The sequence below is a fragment of the Canis lupus genome, chromosome 35, assembly GCF_011100685.1.
Source record: "Canis lupus familiaris isolate Mischka breed German Shepherd chromosome 35, alternate assembly UU_Cfam_GSD_1.0, whole genome shotgun sequence".
Taxonomy (NCBI): domain Eukaryota; kingdom Metazoa; phylum Chordata; class Mammalia; order Carnivora; family Canidae; genus Canis; species Canis lupus.
Genome location: NC_049256.1, coordinates 7,814,616 through 7,831,734, shown reverse-complemented (window position 1 = coordinate 7,831,734; position 17,119 = coordinate 7,814,616). Strand labels below are relative to the sequence as shown.

Genomic DNA, 17,119 nt, shown 5'->3' with positions numbered 1-17,119 from the left:
ATGTGGGATTCGATCCCAGGTCTCCAGGATCGTCCCCTGGGCCAAAGGCAGGTGCCAAACCGCTGTGCCAACCAGGGATTCCCTAGGATGAGTTTTTAAATTATAAATTAAGGATTTCATTCAAGTGACACATGCATGTACAAAATAAAATTGTATGCAGGATTATAATGAAGAGTCCTAGTCTCCTGATACCTCCAGTATCACTCCAATCCCACTATGCAGAGGCAACCTTTTACCCATTTCTTTTTGTTTTTCTGTTGGACAAATGTCATATTTCTAAATGTTATGCTTATTACTGCCATATTTCTCTGTGCACATATCACTTGATTTCTTGCTTTGTCACCCTGAGTATGATGGGCACTTGCTAGGTTTCTGAACATTTTATGTGTTACAAATACCTTTTTTCCTATTTCTTTTCCTCTGTGGGAGATTTCCAGTGTTATGGGTCCTGCCTCCCCAAGCTAGAAGCCAAAATTATTCTTCAGCCTCCCTTGCTTGAGAGAAGCAAGTTTGTGGCAGTGGCTCCACTAAGGAGATCTACCAGGACTGCGCTGTGACCTAGCAGGGAGCAGAATGAGGAAATTGGTATTAGGAGATCTACTTTCTTTGCTGGGTGTGGCAGCAGGACTTCAAGCTGTTGGAAGAACATCTGTCATCCAAGCCTGAGTGGCATTGGGAGGGGGTATGGAGTCTGTGCCAGCGTTTGGGGTGGAGATGGGGAGATTTCCTAAGAGCAGCCCCATACAAAACCACTCACCGCAGGGTGCCTGGAGCCTCAGTTAGTTAAGCCTCTGACTCTTGATTTTGACTCAGGTCCATATCTCAGGGTCGTGAGATTGAGCCCCACCTTGGGTTCTGCGCTGGGCATGGAGCCTGCTTAAGATACTCTCCCTCTCCCTCTGCCCCTCCCCTGCCCCACTGCTCCTGCATGCTCTCTTTCTCTAAACAAAACAAAACAAAAAACACTCCCTGCAGAGCTGTTTAAGGAGCTAATGTTTGCTTTTTCTTCTCTATGCATTTAATGCTAGGACTCTTGAGCCCCCTCCTGCAATATAGCTGGGCTCTGCATTGGGTGAAACTGTGTAACCAGTTCTATGAGTCTTTAAGGGAAATCTGATTCCAATACCCAATTTATTTTTTTAAAATTATTTAAAATTATTTTTTAAAAACTAGTCATCCTGATTTCTGCTCCTTGCAATAAAGAACTAACTAGTCCTTTTGACCAGGATATTGACCACTGCCATAGGAGATAAAGGTTTATTTTACTGTTTCCACTCTGCCTTCTTTTCTCCCTTCTTTTCCATTTTTTGGTGATTATATTTTACTTGTATGACAATAAATATTAATAATAAATCTCCACTTATTATTCTATAAACTTGATTTATTTTTTCCAGCTTTATTAAAATATAGTTGACATGAGTTTAAGGTAAACATGTTGATTTGACCACTTATATAATACAAAATGATCACCACTATAGAGTTAGCTAGCACGTCTATCATATCACATAATTACCATTTCTGTGGAAAGAACATATAAGATCTACTCTCTTAGCAACTTTCAATATAACATTGTATTATTAACTATAATCACCATGCTGTACATTAAATCCCCCAAACTTATTCATCTTCTAATACAAAGTTTTGTACCCTATGACCAACATCTCCTGACCCCAGTGCCTGGTAACTGCCACCCTGCACTCACAAACTCTATCTCTTGATCTGACACTCCTGGGACCGTAACCCCCTACACTTGCCTCCATCTCCCACTGCCCTCCCACTTCCCATCTTCTGGCAGCTGTAACTGTGCTTTCACTTTGTCAAAATTGAGAACATTTCTATTCTATTCTATGATGATAATTAAATCTTCTATGCTTTATCTCTCTGTGGATTCTAGAACTGGAAAACTAATAAGCAGCATTGACATTGTTAAGACTATATAAATGTTGACTTCAGAGATAAGAATGGAGCTAAGGATTACTTGTCCTGCCTTACAGGTCTGATGTCATGATTCCCGTGCACTGGAAGGAAAATGTTTCTAGCCTTCAGGTCACATGGACTTTTCTGTTCTTACACTTTATCAGTCACTCAAAATCAAGTCATATTTTATTCTCTTCATTTTTGGAAACTGACTTTTTTTCTTTATGTTTACTGGGTACTTCTAATTGGGATTCTTTTTTCTTCACCTAAAAAAGAACCATAGGTCTCCATCACAACCTCACATGTATCCAGCTTTTCAATCATACTAATTACTATTATGTAGAATCCCTTTATCTTCTCATGGTCCCCTGTAATATGGTCCCTCCTAGAATGTTTTAATCTGGACCTGTTGTTTAGATCTGCTGCATAGCCATCATTCTTGGGCTTCTCTTCAGTGATCTCCTGGAGTTAAGGCCTGTCCTACATTCCATGTCATCTTTTTGGTACTCTCCTTGGTTTTATTGGGATATATACTCCGAAGACCTCCTAAGACAGAAAATACAACATACAAATGGGTCTTTGTGTGTCTGAAAATATCTTTATTTTACTCTCAGACAATGCAAATTTGACTGGGTATGGAATTATGGGTTCAAAATATTTTTTTTCCCATAGAACTTGGAAAACATTGATTTGTTATCTTCTGAATTTAATGTGACTAGTGAAAAGTTGAGTGGTTCCTTGCATTTTTCTCTGGAGATTTTTATGATTTTTTTTTTCGATTTTTGGTGTTCTAAAATTTCAAAAGGATGTGCTAGTTGTGTAAACTATTTTCATTCATCCTGCTGAGTACTCAGTAGATTCATCAAATATGAGGATTTGTCTTTCTTCTATTTGAGGAAATGTCCTACTATTTCTTTTAAAAAAATTCTCCCATTCACATTCTCTGTTCTCTTTTTCTGTAATTCCTCTTAGCCAACTGGTGGATTTCTGCAACTCTTATATTAATCCTCTATACATTTTGTCTTTACCCTCAAGTTTACTCTTTGCTATTTGCTTTAAACTCTAGGAGAGATTTTTGGTTTTTTATTTCAGCCCTTCTATTGAATTTCATTTTTGGGTACTATATTTTTAATTTGTAAAACCTCTTTCTTGTCTTCTAATTGTTCCCTTTTCAATCATACTATTCTTGTTTTAGGAATATAATGTCTTTTTTCAAATATCTTTGAAGATATTAATTAAATATTTAAAAAATCTCTTTCTGGTTCCTGAATTATTTCTGTTTCCTTGAGACTGTGCATTTTGGACTTTTCATTTCATTTTGGTAGTTTTCCTCAAATATCTGGTGATCTTGTTTTTACATTCATATTTATAAATGAAGGATTTCTTAATGATCACTATCCATTGTTGGCTTCTTCTGAGTTTGAGTTGATATGCTTCTTGATAGGATTGTCTCCTGAATGAGAAGGAAGAAGGCTGGTTAGCAGGCAGGTTTTGCTTTACTATGTGTACATGGGGAATGAGCCTTTAGTAAGACATTCTGTTTCATCTCCTTCCACCAAATGTCAGAACAAGGAGAGCTTTACTATTAGACCAACACACTCACACTAAAATACAAATCCCTCTTCAGCCAATTCATTCATCACTTTAGAGAAGAGCCTCCAGTTGTTTACTTTTTTTCCTCTCACTTCTGGAAGTAAAAACCTGGTTCCCTTATTTCTATCAATATGCATGGGGTAAAGTGAGAGGGGATCACTAACCCTACACCTAGACATGCACTGACATTTTGCCAGGATAACTGGCAGCTGGCTGGTTCCCCTGAAATTCCCCTCACACTCACATTTGGACTTTGGCTTCTTCTACTTTGTCTCACCCATCGACATGTTGCCATCTGCTTTCATATGCAGGAAATGTGTTGAAGTCTTTCATCTACAATCGACCTTCCTTCCCAGTTTCTTCATTGCTACAGATTTATTTCTTCTTGCACTCTAACTTGTCATTTTAGTGGAATCTCTGGCAAGGAAGGTATTACACTCATGTGCTCAATCAACCATCTTGTACCACCAGACACTTCCCCACTCCATGGTGGTGTTTTTAAAATGAATTTCTTTGTTGAAAGTCTACTCATCTCTTATCTATATTTCTACAGTTTAATATTTTATTTCTGGAGATAACAATAGGATCTTATTAGAAAGAAGAAAGCAAGAAAGAAGAAAATCTTAAAGGAAGCAAACAAATGAAAGAAATTTAGATAATATTAGCAATTCAAACCCTCTCTTAACCATTTTTTGATAAACAGTTAAAAACAGCCTATGTTATTAATCTCACTGAAGGACCTTTGTCTCACCAACCAATTTACCATGTGCCACAGAGATTATTAAATGAGCAACTTCCAAGAGAAACGGGATCCTTCATAAAGGAGGCAAGTGTACTTGCCAGCAGCATTTCCAGAATTCAGAAAACATGCTCCAGAGAGTCTGTAGGAGACCACAGATAAACCAGTCCCACTCAAGCATCTGATACAGCACTCAACATTGATACAGCAACTGTAAGGTTCAGGTTTGAAAAGCATACATTCTACTTTACTTAATTCTTTTCCTTGAACTTAATTCCAGAAAGGAAAGTCAGCACTTTAGGTACTATCTCCTCTAAGGTCTAGTTATCTCTTAGAAGCCTTGCTTTGAAGCAGTACAGGGTCTCCCCTTCTCAAGAGACCTGTAGGCTTTTTACCTCTCTCTAGAACATTCTCTTTATTGAGGTGTGTAGATGTAATCTCTTTAATTCTTTGGAGCTTTAGGAAATACGAAAGCTAAGCCAGTAGACCATTTCTGTCTTTTTCCTCTTCCTCTAGGCGAAGAATCCAGAATATGGGTAGGAGGAGTGAGTGGGAGCAGGAGACAAAGGAAAAGGGGCAAATATCACAAGGAAAAAATCAGCCAATGTTTCAAAAATAATGCCATAGAATGTACATTCAAACATACAAATATGCTCAAAAGGTTATGTGAGGGAATATAGAATGGTGTTCAGCCCAGAATGGATTTGGAGGAATAGGGTGGGGCAGGGAAGGGAGATGAATAGGAAATTATTTTAGAAGACAGTTCTACAGAAATTATAACAGAATGTCTTGAAGAATTTGAGTATGAGATGAAAATAGCCTCCAGTTGTGATGGTTTGGTTGTTAGCCATCCTTCCCCTCACAGGCCTTTGTTAAAGGCCTTTTGCCAAAGTTGTGTCACACTACATTGAGGAAGAATCCTGAGCCCATGACTAATGTTCCTGGAGACTATGTGAACATGCAGAATGGCCATATTGTGTAAAAATCTCTCTAATGATTATAGAGGAAGAACAAACATTCCTGGAAAAGTTTGTGGTTACAAAAACTCAATGTCCACAGCATTGCCATTGCCACAGGACAGCCTTGGGGTGCTGTTAGTCAATTTCATCCAGTATTCCAAGGAACCTCTGAATTTTAAGAGGGGACCAGTGTGATCCCATTTAGATCCTGCAATGATGTCTATTCACCTAAGATTCATTTTGATCAAGGAAAAAACATTGAAGGTGATTATGAATACTTAATAAAACAGATTCTCAATCCAAGCACATGGATCTCTTATCACACTCACTGGATCCTCTGTTTGCTTGTGGCTCAACATGGCAGCAGCCTCAAGTCTACATGACTTTGCCTTGGCTCCTGAGAGTAACTGACTCAATCACTCAGTGTGCCAAATCCAACATTTTATGAGAGAGAATCTGATTGACTAGAGTTAAGTTGTGTCTACCATTTCCTATAGGGCTGCTTTCCAAATTAGTTTATTGTTAAAAACACAGTGGTCAGCTTGTATCCCTTAACCGATGCTGTAGATGGAACAGAACTTTTGTAAGAATATGGAGGCAGCTAGGCAATGATTAGCCTTTCAATATTCATCCACAGCTAGTCCCTATTTGTGTAAATACTAAAGCAATTTTCTTATTTTAGTGCATCCTGCCTTTGATTTAGAAATATTCAATATTTTCTATTTCTGAATCTACAATTTAGAAATATTCAATATTTTCTATTTCTGATTTCATGAATCAAAATATGTGGTCCCATATTCACTGATGGGATGAATAGAAGATTGTCTTAAAGGTTTATTTTAGGTAGTTCTTACAAGATTTTCAATAACTAAGGAACCCCTTGATGGTCTCGTTGCTCCAATAAATTAAAGGATGGGTGGTCACACATACACCTGCTTCAAAATTAAATCAAGGGCTATTATTCTTCAGAGGTTTATTTAATTTCTACTTGAAATTCTTTTCCCAAAGGCAATAAGTACTGAATAACTTTATTGCATAGCGGAGAAAGGCATTCCAGCACCTCAGGGCTCACCAAAATGAATGTGGTTTCTATACAGTCTAGCAGCTCTTGACTCTTACTTTTACATGCCAAGACATGTCAGTAAACACAGGCCACCATTTTCTCTGTGCTATTTTCACTGCTACCATTTTTGCGTTTCAGCACAAGAGCTGTTCTTAGCCAGAAAATGCCAGATGGCACAGAGGAATCATTCGTACTATTCCAGAGCAATGTCATCTGCAAAAAAGCGCCAATAGCTAATTGACAAAGATACCCTTGCTGTTTCTATAGAAGTCAAGATGTCCTACTTCTATCACTAGGACTTTCCTTTTGCAATAGACTTGGGTTGCAAACTCTCTTTGGAACTTTATTCTAGGCATAATCCTTCTCAAATTCTGTCTTCAGATGCTACTGTGGAATGCCTTCTCCTTCAGATGATTTCTCTTTACTTTGCCAGCTTTGGAGATCCACTCTCCTTTCCCTCCAAGTTACCTTAGCATTCCTTACCTGCATTCTTTGATAATTATCATTTGTTATTTGGAATTTTTAATCTTTTAAAAAAATATATCTACTTCTTATCTTCACAACCAGCTCATGAGATCCTTCTAGAAGACAACGAAACATTTTTTCTTTTTCTTTCTTTCTTTCTTTCTTTCTTTCTTTCTTTCTTTCTTTCTTTCTTTCTTTTTCTTTCTTTCTTTCTCCTTCCTTCCTTCCTTCCTTCCTTCCTTCCTTCCTTCCTTCCTTCTCTGTTGGAGCCTCCATAGTGATTTTTGCTTAATATGTATCTAGTTAATATTTGTCGATTGGGAGATTGTTACTCTGAGGTTTGCAATATCCAGATCAGAAAGTTTAGAAGAATAGAGTTCTATAGTGTATGATGAAGTCAGTAACTAAATAGTAAAGTTTATCCAAAATTACAAAGTAGATTCCCCCCCCCAAAATTGTTTTAGTTGCTCAATCATTTGGCTAAGTCACAGAAAACAATGGATAGGAAATTACTCTTTACCATTTCATTCCAATGTTTACTTGTGAGTGTGGCTCAAGTCCAGTGATTTCCAATTGCCTGTGAATGGATTTGCTTCAATAGAATCACACATGAAATTTGCTGCAATAGAATCATGTCCACGTTTCTGAATCAGAATATCATAGTGGCATTTGGAAATTTAGCAAACACCAGAGGTGATACTGAATGATGGTTTTGAAAATTTTGTTCTAGAACAGTAGTTCTCCAAATGTAGACCCCAGACAACAGCATCACCATCACCCAGGAGCTTGTTAGAAATATAAATCCTGGGGTCCCAGACTGCTAATCAGAAACTCTGGTGGCCCAGCAATTACATTATATTCCTTATAATTCTGAAACATACTTAAGTGTGAGAATCATTGTTATAGGGACTTCTTATGATTATAATAATCTAATATTTCTAGGAAACCACCTAGATAGGAATTGGTCTGCTTAAAATATGTGACACTATTAACAATTTGTCATTTGTTTATTTAAAAAAATTTTTGCTAAGTGGCTCTTATGTGTCAGGTACTATGCTGGAAATAAAAAGATAAATAAGACATGGTTTTTGCTCTAAGGAATTTTCTGACTGAAAAGAAATATGCATATATAAACAAATAATTGTAATTCAGTGTTCAGTGCTACTGAAGATTAATTTTGTTAAAGATTACTTTTGTTGTGTAAAAGATTAATTCTGTTATGAGGGATGTGGTTCAGGGAGAGCTTCTGAGTTTTAAATCAGTTCACAAACTGAGGCATATACAGATTTTTTTTTAAAGATTTACTTATTTTAGAGAGAGAGAGAGAGAGTGAGCATGACTGGAGGAGGGGCAGGAGAAGGAGGAGAGAGAGAATCTCAAGCAGACTCCTCACTGAGCATGCAGCCTGATGTGGGACCCAACCTCATGACTCTGAGATCATGATCTGAGCTGAAACCAAGAGTTGAACGGCCAAATGACTGAGCCACCTAGGCGCCCAGTGTATACAGACTTCAATGCATGCAAATCAGACAGCTATTAAAAACCCACTTATGGCTTTATGTGAAGACCTGTGGGTTGAAGCAAGAAGATAACTGAGTTTGAAATGTCAGACATATGACCATATGAAACTTAGTCAGACATATGACCATAGCCAACCTCCTCTAATTTCAAGTACAACTAAAGCAAGGAAGAGTCCAAAAGAAGGAAGTCACAGGAAAGCCTGAGCTTTAGCATTAACTCCATCCACTCAAGAAAGGTGGGTTCACTAATATTATATTTTTACATGATACCTCTTAGAAGCACTGAGCAAGGGAGAAGAGAATAACCTTGAGTTATGCTTCTTATATTATTCCTTTCTGGGAATAAAGTGTAAGGTTTTTCTTTTTCTTTAATGAAAATATATGGGACTGAGTTGTCAAGGACCCTTCACAAAAAGCCAGAATTTGTAGTCAGATGAACAGAAGGAAGGGAGCATTTAAAATGGAGGAAATAGCACATGCAAATCTTTTGGGGTCTACAATAACATGGAAAGTTTGTAGAAACATGGCATGGAATTTGGTTTAGTTTTTTTGGTGTTTCTTTTTACTTAGGGACAGGAGACTAACTTTGTTTTTTCTAGTTTTACTGAGAAATAATTGACATATGTCACTGTACAAGTTTTAGCACACAGTATGATGGTTTGACTTACATATATTGTGAAATGATTACCACAACAGGTTCAACTAACATCCATTTTTCATATTGATACAATAAAAAGAAAAGAAATAAGAAAAAAAATAAAGGAAAAAATTCTCCTTGTAAGAACTTTTAGAAATTACTTTTTTAACATCTTTCTTATAGATCATGTAGCAGTTTTAGATATAATTATCATATTGTACACTCTACTTCTACTACATATTTATATTATAACTGGAAGCTTGTGCCTTTTGAACACTTTTCTCCAATTCCCTCTCTCCCTCCCTACCACCTCTGGTATTCACAAGTCTGATCTCTTTTCCTATGAGGTTTCTTTTTAAGATTTTATTTTTTATTTATTCATGAGACACACAGAGAGAGAGAGAAAGAGAGAGAGAGGCAGAGACACAGGCAGGGGGAGAAGCAGGCTCCACCCAGGGAGCCCGATGTGGGACTCGATCCCGGGACTCCTGGATCACACCCTGAGCTGAAGGATGCTCAACCACTGAGCCACCCAGGTATTCCTCTTTTCCTATGAGTTTGGTTTGTTTTAGAATCCACATGTAAGTGAGATCATGCAATATTTGTCATTCTCTGTCCTACTTATTTCACTTAGCATAATGCCTTCAAGATTCATCCATGTTGTTGCAAATGGCAGGATTTCCTTTTCTAATAGCTGAACAATACTCTGTTTATCTCTATATATCTCACATCTTTATCCATTCATCCACACTTACATTGTTTCATGTCTGGGCTAATGTAAATAATGTTGCTATGAACATGGGAGTGCAGATATTTTTCCAGTTAGTGTTTTCACCCCCTTTGGGTATATTCCCCAAAGTGGAATTGCTGTATAATATTGGTAGTTTCAGGGATCCCTGGGTGGCGCAGCGGTTTAGCGCCTGCCTTTGGCCCAGGGCGCGATCCTGGAGACCCGGGCTCGAATCCCACGTCGGGCTCCCTGTGCATGGAGCCTGCTTCTCCCTCTGCCTATGTCTCTGCCTCTCTCTCTCTCTCTCTCTGACTATCATAAATAAATAAAAATAAAAAAATTTAAAAAAATATTGGTAGTTTCATTCATAATTGTTTTGAGAAACCTTCATATTGCTTTCCATAGTGGCTATACCAAGTTACAAAGCCTAAATTTATTTTAAATGTTAAAAACAGAACTTTGTTAATTTTATAACAGAAAAATTTGAGAAGATCACCCTGAGTAATAATAAGAGACTGATAAACTATGATAGAGATGAAATAAAATGGACTCATATTGTACAACTTCATATTTACTTTCTTTATATTTCACAGTATTTATTTATATTCACATGTATTTAAATCTTATTTTTTGATTTATTTTATTGATATAAGAATTATAAAACTATGGGAAGGCATTCCCCAATGTTAACAATGAGTACCTCTGGAATGTGAAATCGGTGACTATTTTCATTTGTTTTGCTGTGTGATTTTCCCTGCTTTTTTTTTCCAGCTTTTGGCAGTGAACATATGCTGCTTTTATGAGATAGAGCTTTTCTGACGAATTATGGGTATGGGTGATCTGTCATTCTGTGTTAAGTGTCAGTCTGGATGATGGACCCTGGCCATCAGTGTTAGCCATGGACTGGGCACAGCAGTTATGTTTGGAGGAGGTTCCTCTGCTGAACATAGAACCAATCACAATCTTTATTATTCACCACTTTATGTTTTCTGTAAATTCAGGGTTTTTAAAAAAAAAATAAATAGATTCAATTTAAAAATTAAATTCCAAAGTAGTTGTAACAACTCTTTCTAAACTTTTTTGAATTTGGGGCTCTGGGGTTTGTTAAAAGCAAGCTATGTCCTCCTTAAAGATTTTTTGGTGACAGAATAGACTGGAGTCTTTCTTTAACCGCCTTTTATGGGTTTATTTACTTTTATATAGTTCATGAAAGAGATATTAATGTTTCTTTGCCTTTTTGTTTTGCTGGAATGAATCTTAAAAGTGAAGTCTCCAATAGCAAATCTTAAGAATTTTTTCCCTTCTATTCTGTCTTTGCTCATATTTTCTGAATTAATTTCTCTTTTTTTCTTTTTCAGAAATCTTGGGGATGCATGCCACTTTTCCCTTACTTGTGAAATGATAACTTTGCATTCATTCCAGACCAGCCTTAGTTTACCCATATCCTGTCTTGCATTGCTCTGCCCACAGAGGCACAATTCTTAAGGGCTGAGGGACGAACAGGGTCTTATTTAGGACTAGTTTCTGCATGACACGCTCATGGTCATGTCACGCAGGCTTTTCAATCAGGATGGAAACACCCAGCAGCTGGGTGTTCATCTGCCAATTCATCAATTTGAGAAGCGAATCTGTTTCCGTTCAAGTCATCGTGTGCAAGGCATGGGGGCTGGTTCTGTGCCCACAGTCACTTCCTCCACAGTTTCTTTTCTAACCTCTCCCACCCTGCCCCATGGCTGGTGACAAAAGCTGTCATTGTCATTGTCTTCTCAGGCATACCGCACACTCAGCAGAACAAACCAGAAACCTCATGGTGGGTGGGATCTCCTCTAGGAGAATGGAGGCAACAGGGTGAGAACAAAGCTCCAGCATAAGAGATGACAGACTGACATCGGAATTCTGGTGACTGTGGACAGGCCACTTCACCTGTCTGTCTGTCTCAATAGTGTATCCATCCTACTTGATGTGGAGGCACTGAGGCTTGGGTGAATCCTTTTTTAAAAATTTTATCTATCATCTATCTATCTATCTATCTATCTATTTATAAAAGATTTTGTTTATTTATTCATGGGAAACACATAGAGAGAGAGGCAGAGACATAGGCAGAGGAAAAAGCAGGCTCACCCCAGGGAGCCTGTTATGGGACTCGATCCCAGGACCCTGGAATCAGGACCTGAGCCAAAGGCAGATGCTCAACCACTGAGCCACCCAGGTGCTCCTTGGGTGAATCCTTATTTGACATGTGGACAGGACCATGCAAATGCCAGCCTTAAAAAAGAAAGAGACTGGCCAGCAGGGGCCATACCTGATAGCACATGGAAGTAGGTTAGACAGGGTCTGGAATATTTGTAGGAAGCTGAATGAGGAGATGAAAGGCACATAAGAAATGCTCATGTTAGTTCATTTCAGTTTCCTCATAACCCTACAAGGTATATGGTCTTGTTTCACAGATGACTGAACTGGGACTCAAAGAGACTGAATAACTCAGATGAACATAGCAATCCAATAACATGACTGTTTATTTAAGGGATGTGTGATTCTGAAGCCAAATTCTTCCTATGATATAGATAGTGTGTGTGTATGTGTGTGTGTGTGTGTGGTTAACATCTGTAGCTAGGCAGAGTATTAAATGTGCAAATCAGGATTAATATTGAGAACTATATCAGAGGTACAAGTGGAAAGAGTTTATTAGGGTCACTGTTTATAGATGTGGGGACAGAGTTGAGGGAGCCCACTGCAGGGACTGACACCAGCAGAAAGCAGTCTACAGCCCCAGGCCCGAAGGACCAATGGATATCTAGCCTTGCAAGGGGGTCTCCAGCAGGAGCTGTGGCTGCAGAGACAGAGACAGAGGGCTGGCACAGAGGGCACATGGAGGGGAATCAATACCCTGATCTGACCTGTCTTTCCTCCCACCCTCCAGTTTCCTGGCAGTACCTCCTCTATTTAACTAGAAGCTACGGCAAGGGGGCCTGGCTCATGCAAACCATTGAGGCTGATGCCTTGGAGCCCAGGAGAAGGGCAGTCAGTGACAGGGAGAGGCAAATGGAAAATATTAGCACAGTAATCAACCACAAGTGTGGTCAACTTGGCGTCAGATCAGAATTGTGGTGATGAAAGAACTAGTGCAACCTAAGAACAGAAAAGTGGCCTTGGAAGCCACAGCTTCAAGAGCAGGGAAAGAGGTAGGCAGGGAAAAGGAGACAAGAATTATCACCAGGGCTACGTGAAGTACACTGGGATGTTGGAGAGAGTAAAAATATTCCCAGCCAAGGGGTGGAATGCTAGGATTCCACCTGCATAGATGGATGCCCGAGGTCTGGGGCTATACTTACACCCTTACAAAGATTCGGCATAGAATCATCTTCATAGGGCCCTGTTTGAGAGAGATGCCGCTGATATAAACATCCCTGCAGCGCTGGATAAAGCCTCCTAATGGGTGTAATTAGTGATTCTCACTGGAATGAGTGGTTTGGAAATGGAATGCCGGGTTTGATTAGCAGGTACGTCAATCTCAGTCTGATGGTTCCATATTCTGAACCCTGTGTTCTTTCTACATGAAGTGCACTGGTTGCAAAATTTAAAATAGGAAGCATGAAGTGCTGGATCTTCACTGTGAGACAAGAGCACGATGTAAGCATGGTGGTACCTCTGTCGTTTTACAGTACAGCAAATTCATCCAGATGACTTGTTGGAGCATCCATATTTATTGAGCTCCTGCTGTATAAACTATGTAGACAACTTTGATGTGTGCACTAGTGTCCTAGAGTTGCTGTAACATATTACTACAAACTGATGGCTCAAAACAATGGAAATTTGTTACATCACAGTTCTAGAGGTTAGAAATCTGAGATCAAGGTGTTGGCAGGGCCATGCTCCTTTCAGTGGTTCTAGGAGAGACTTGTCTCCTCCAGCTTTTTCCTTCTCCCCATGGTCCTTGTCTTGCGGGGGAGGCCTCTCGCCAATCTTTGCATCCACCTTCATGTGGCCATGTGTCCCTGTGAATCTCTTTATGTCCAAGTCTTCCTCTCCTTTCTCCTACAAGGATACCAGTAATCATATTTAGGGTGAGCTCTAAATCCAGAAAGATTTCACCTTGAGACCCTTCACTAATTACATCCACAAAGACCCTATTTTCAAATAAGGACACATTCTGAGTTTTCAAGAGGACATGGATTTTCAAGAGGACATAGTTTTCCCCACAAAATCCATGTCCTCTTGAAAACTCAGAAGGTGTCCTTATTTGTAACACATTACAACATGAGTTAATGTGGGCCTTGTTGTTATGAACTTTAGTGTTAATTATTTCCCATATATTCCTTCTTTGTTCTCATTTTTCTTAGTTATGTGCAAAGCCTTTTGTGCTCCTATATTGTGTGTGTTTTCATTCACTTTACAATAAGATGAGAGCTCTGTCCACCTTTCTGTCTTTCCTAAATTGTCTTATTTCATCACGGAATTATCATGTTCTTGCTTGTACTTACTTTATTTCTTATAATGAAAAAATACTGTTTTAGCTGTTAATATTCAGCCTCCATGCTTATCCTCCCCCGAGGGACATTCTCAATGGCCTGTTTTTACCTAAGGTCTGCAGACAGCTCACAGCATCTTTATTTTTATTCTTTTTTTTTTTTTTTTTTATTTATTTACTTATGATAGTCACAGAGAGAGAGAGAGGCAGAGACACAGGCAGAGGGAGAAGCAGGCTCCATGCACCGGGAGCCCGACGTGGGATTCGATCCTGGGTCTCCAGGATCGCGCCCTGGGCCAAGGGCAGGCGCCAAACCGCTGCGCCACCCAGGGATCCCGCATCTTTAAATCAGAAATGGAGAACCTTTTTCTTGACTTCAAAATAGTTTCATTTTGTGGCCTGTTGATTTCTTGCTTCTTTCAGCAGCTTGGCCTGGTGGGGAGGTATGGGTTTATCCAACAGGTAGAGGGTTTCCTGCAAACTTACAGTCTCCACCTCTTTACCTTCCCCTAAAACAGACACCAAAATTACCACTAAAGCTCAGAATGTATAGAACATTAAGGGTTTCACTCAAGGCCCTGAAGTAACAATATTAAGAGAATAGCAATTCATGCATGTTTGGATTTTTAAATCTGGAGTATTTCTGCCTATTATTTCATGTCCTTTGGAGAGGTGAAAACCTGGGGCCCTTATCAAACCTGGGGCAAGCTGGCTCCTTCCCTGGTTGTTCTGTTGTGAAGAGCAAAGGTACGACAACCAGTAACAGTGGCTAAAAGATAGTGGGAAGTGCTTTTGATAAGCTAACAAACAGCCTTCAGCAGATTTTCTTAATCACTTCTTTTAACCACCCTGTGGGATGGCCACAGATTCATAGAAGGGGAACCAAGAGGCTGAGAAGTTAAATATCTTTGCGTATTAATGGTTTCTCAGGAGGCTTATTTCTATGGTTCCCATTTTCTCCTCCTGCCAGTCAAGGGTCCATAGGACACAGTGGTTCACTCAACTTTAGGTAATTCTGGAAGATTTATTTGGAAAAGAACTATTTATTAAGGTGTAGAGTAGAGAAGAACCACAAGGGATGGTGTGGATACTTGGGCTTAGTAGCAGCTGAGCTATTGCCATCCAAGGCACCAGAGACATAGTGATTGAGACTGTACAGGAAGACCTGAGAGGAGCCATGACTTTCAGTCAGAGGATAAGCCAGCTTGGGGTGACCTTGAAAGGATGGTAAATACTTTGACCCCATTCTCCTTTCATGTAAGGTATCAAAGACCTTCAGAAGTCTAGGGAGAATGACCAACTTGTTCAAGTTTGCCTAGGACTTTCTCAGCCTTGGCACTAAAAGTCTCTCATCTCTAGAACCCCCACAATCCCAGGCAAACCCAATCTATTTTTCATCCTAGCTCTTGGACTCTGAGCCTCAGGTATGTGCTGTCTGGGGTATCCCCCTAGAGACACAGGGACATGCAGAAGCCTGACCCCATCGATCCATCTATGGGCTTCATTCATTAGGTCAACTAGTATTTATTGAGTACCTATTATGTGCAGCACTGTTCCAGCCTTTGGAAAGTCAGCAATAAATGAGATGCAGGCTGCCCTCTCCTCATTGAGAATGAGGAAGACAGGAACAAGGAATATAAATAAAGAAAAAAAATAAATAAACAAGGAAATAAACATGTGATATGATTTTAGGCAGTGATAAATGCCATGAAGAAGACAATGGAATTCTCAAAGTGCAGAATGGAAGGTTGTGACTGTGGGGGTGCACTCCTTTAGACAGGGTGGTCTCTCCGAGGTGATGCCTGCACGCATATTCCTGAGTGAAGACGTTTTGACCGTTCCAGAATTTGAGCTGATGGAACTGCCTGTGGATGTTCACTCACACTTTTTCATCTCCTGTGGCTTTTCTTCAGCTTTCACCTTTTCCCTCAAGTCTTTTCTTGACTCCCTCTGCTCCCGTCTGCTCTGCTTGAATCCCAAAGATAGAACCCGCTTTACCCAGTAATTACAATGTTGGACATGGAAGGAAGAGAAGAGAAGATTCAGAGGCTTGAGCCCACAGAGGATAAACTCTCTCATCTAAATTTTACTTTCTGGGATTCCAGCTCTTTCTTCCCAAAGAGTTCATTGCAGCCCCTGGGTTCTGAGTCAGCAGACCAGAACCCAGAGTCAGCAGACCAGAAGTATTTTCAGAAGGCTCTCAATGCAGGGATGAAGGCCTCGAGAGGTTAAGGACCAGCACCAGGTTTCCCAGGGAAACCAGCACTACTGGACCTCTTTGGGGAAAGTTCACATTTGCCTTTAATTCTGTAATTTCTACCACTTATATTGTCTAAAGAGATAATAGGGAGCCATGTTGAAGCTCAGAGATTCCCCTGATATTTCGTATTGTCTGTGGAGATATATTTATAACTTTGTTCTAAAAGGAAAGAAAAAACAACAACCCTGTTTTATCTCAAGACTCCTCCTCTTCGTTCAATAACTGTAAAGCCAATACAACATTATCGAACTTCCTTTGCCTCTGGAATTTAAAAGAACGTAACAGGCAGTAATTGCTGTCTTGTTCTTAGACCACAGGAAACCACTTGTCACTACCCATTCACAGCTGCTTTTCAAGAATATTTTCCTTGTCTGCATTAGGAAGAAATAGATGACTAAGCAAAACTAAAAAGCTATTTGTTATATTCCAGTCAGAGGAACTAAAGTAAATTTTCCTGGATGGCCACGTACTTGCTCGTGACGTATGTTCATGTGTTTGCACGTGGCTGGTCCATATACTTATTTATCTCTCTATTTATATTTAATTTGTTGGTTTTGCATTATAGATAGATTAGCCCAGGTATATTACAGGGGTGCCTACATTCTGAGTGGTTTCTCCAGAGAGGAGTAGCTATGGTAAAGCATAACCCACTATCTGCAGATTTGGTAATGTTTTCTCTCTCTCTTTCTTTCTTTCTTTATATATACACATATTTTTGTGTATGTGTATATATATAAAAATGAATATATATATATTTTGTGTATATAT

The 17,119-nt window shown here is 39.3% G+C and overlaps 1 long non-coding RNA gene across 2 annotated transcripts in view; it reads right to left on the bottom strand.

Annotated features, from left to right (window-relative positions):
- Positions 1-1,400: 1,400 nt before the first annotated feature.
- Positions 1,401-17,119, bottom strand: part of LOC119867645 — a 37,007-nt gene continuing 21,288 nt past the window's right edge. The window contains exon 3 of one of the 2 annotated variants that reach the window (XR_005384267.1): positions 1,401-3,370. This is a non-coding gene — a long non-coding RNA (uncharacterized LOC119867645). Of the gene's footprint in view, positions 3,371-9,982; positions 13,659-17,119 lie in introns of those variants that run through there. The other variant, XR_005384268.1, reaches the window with a different exon arrangement.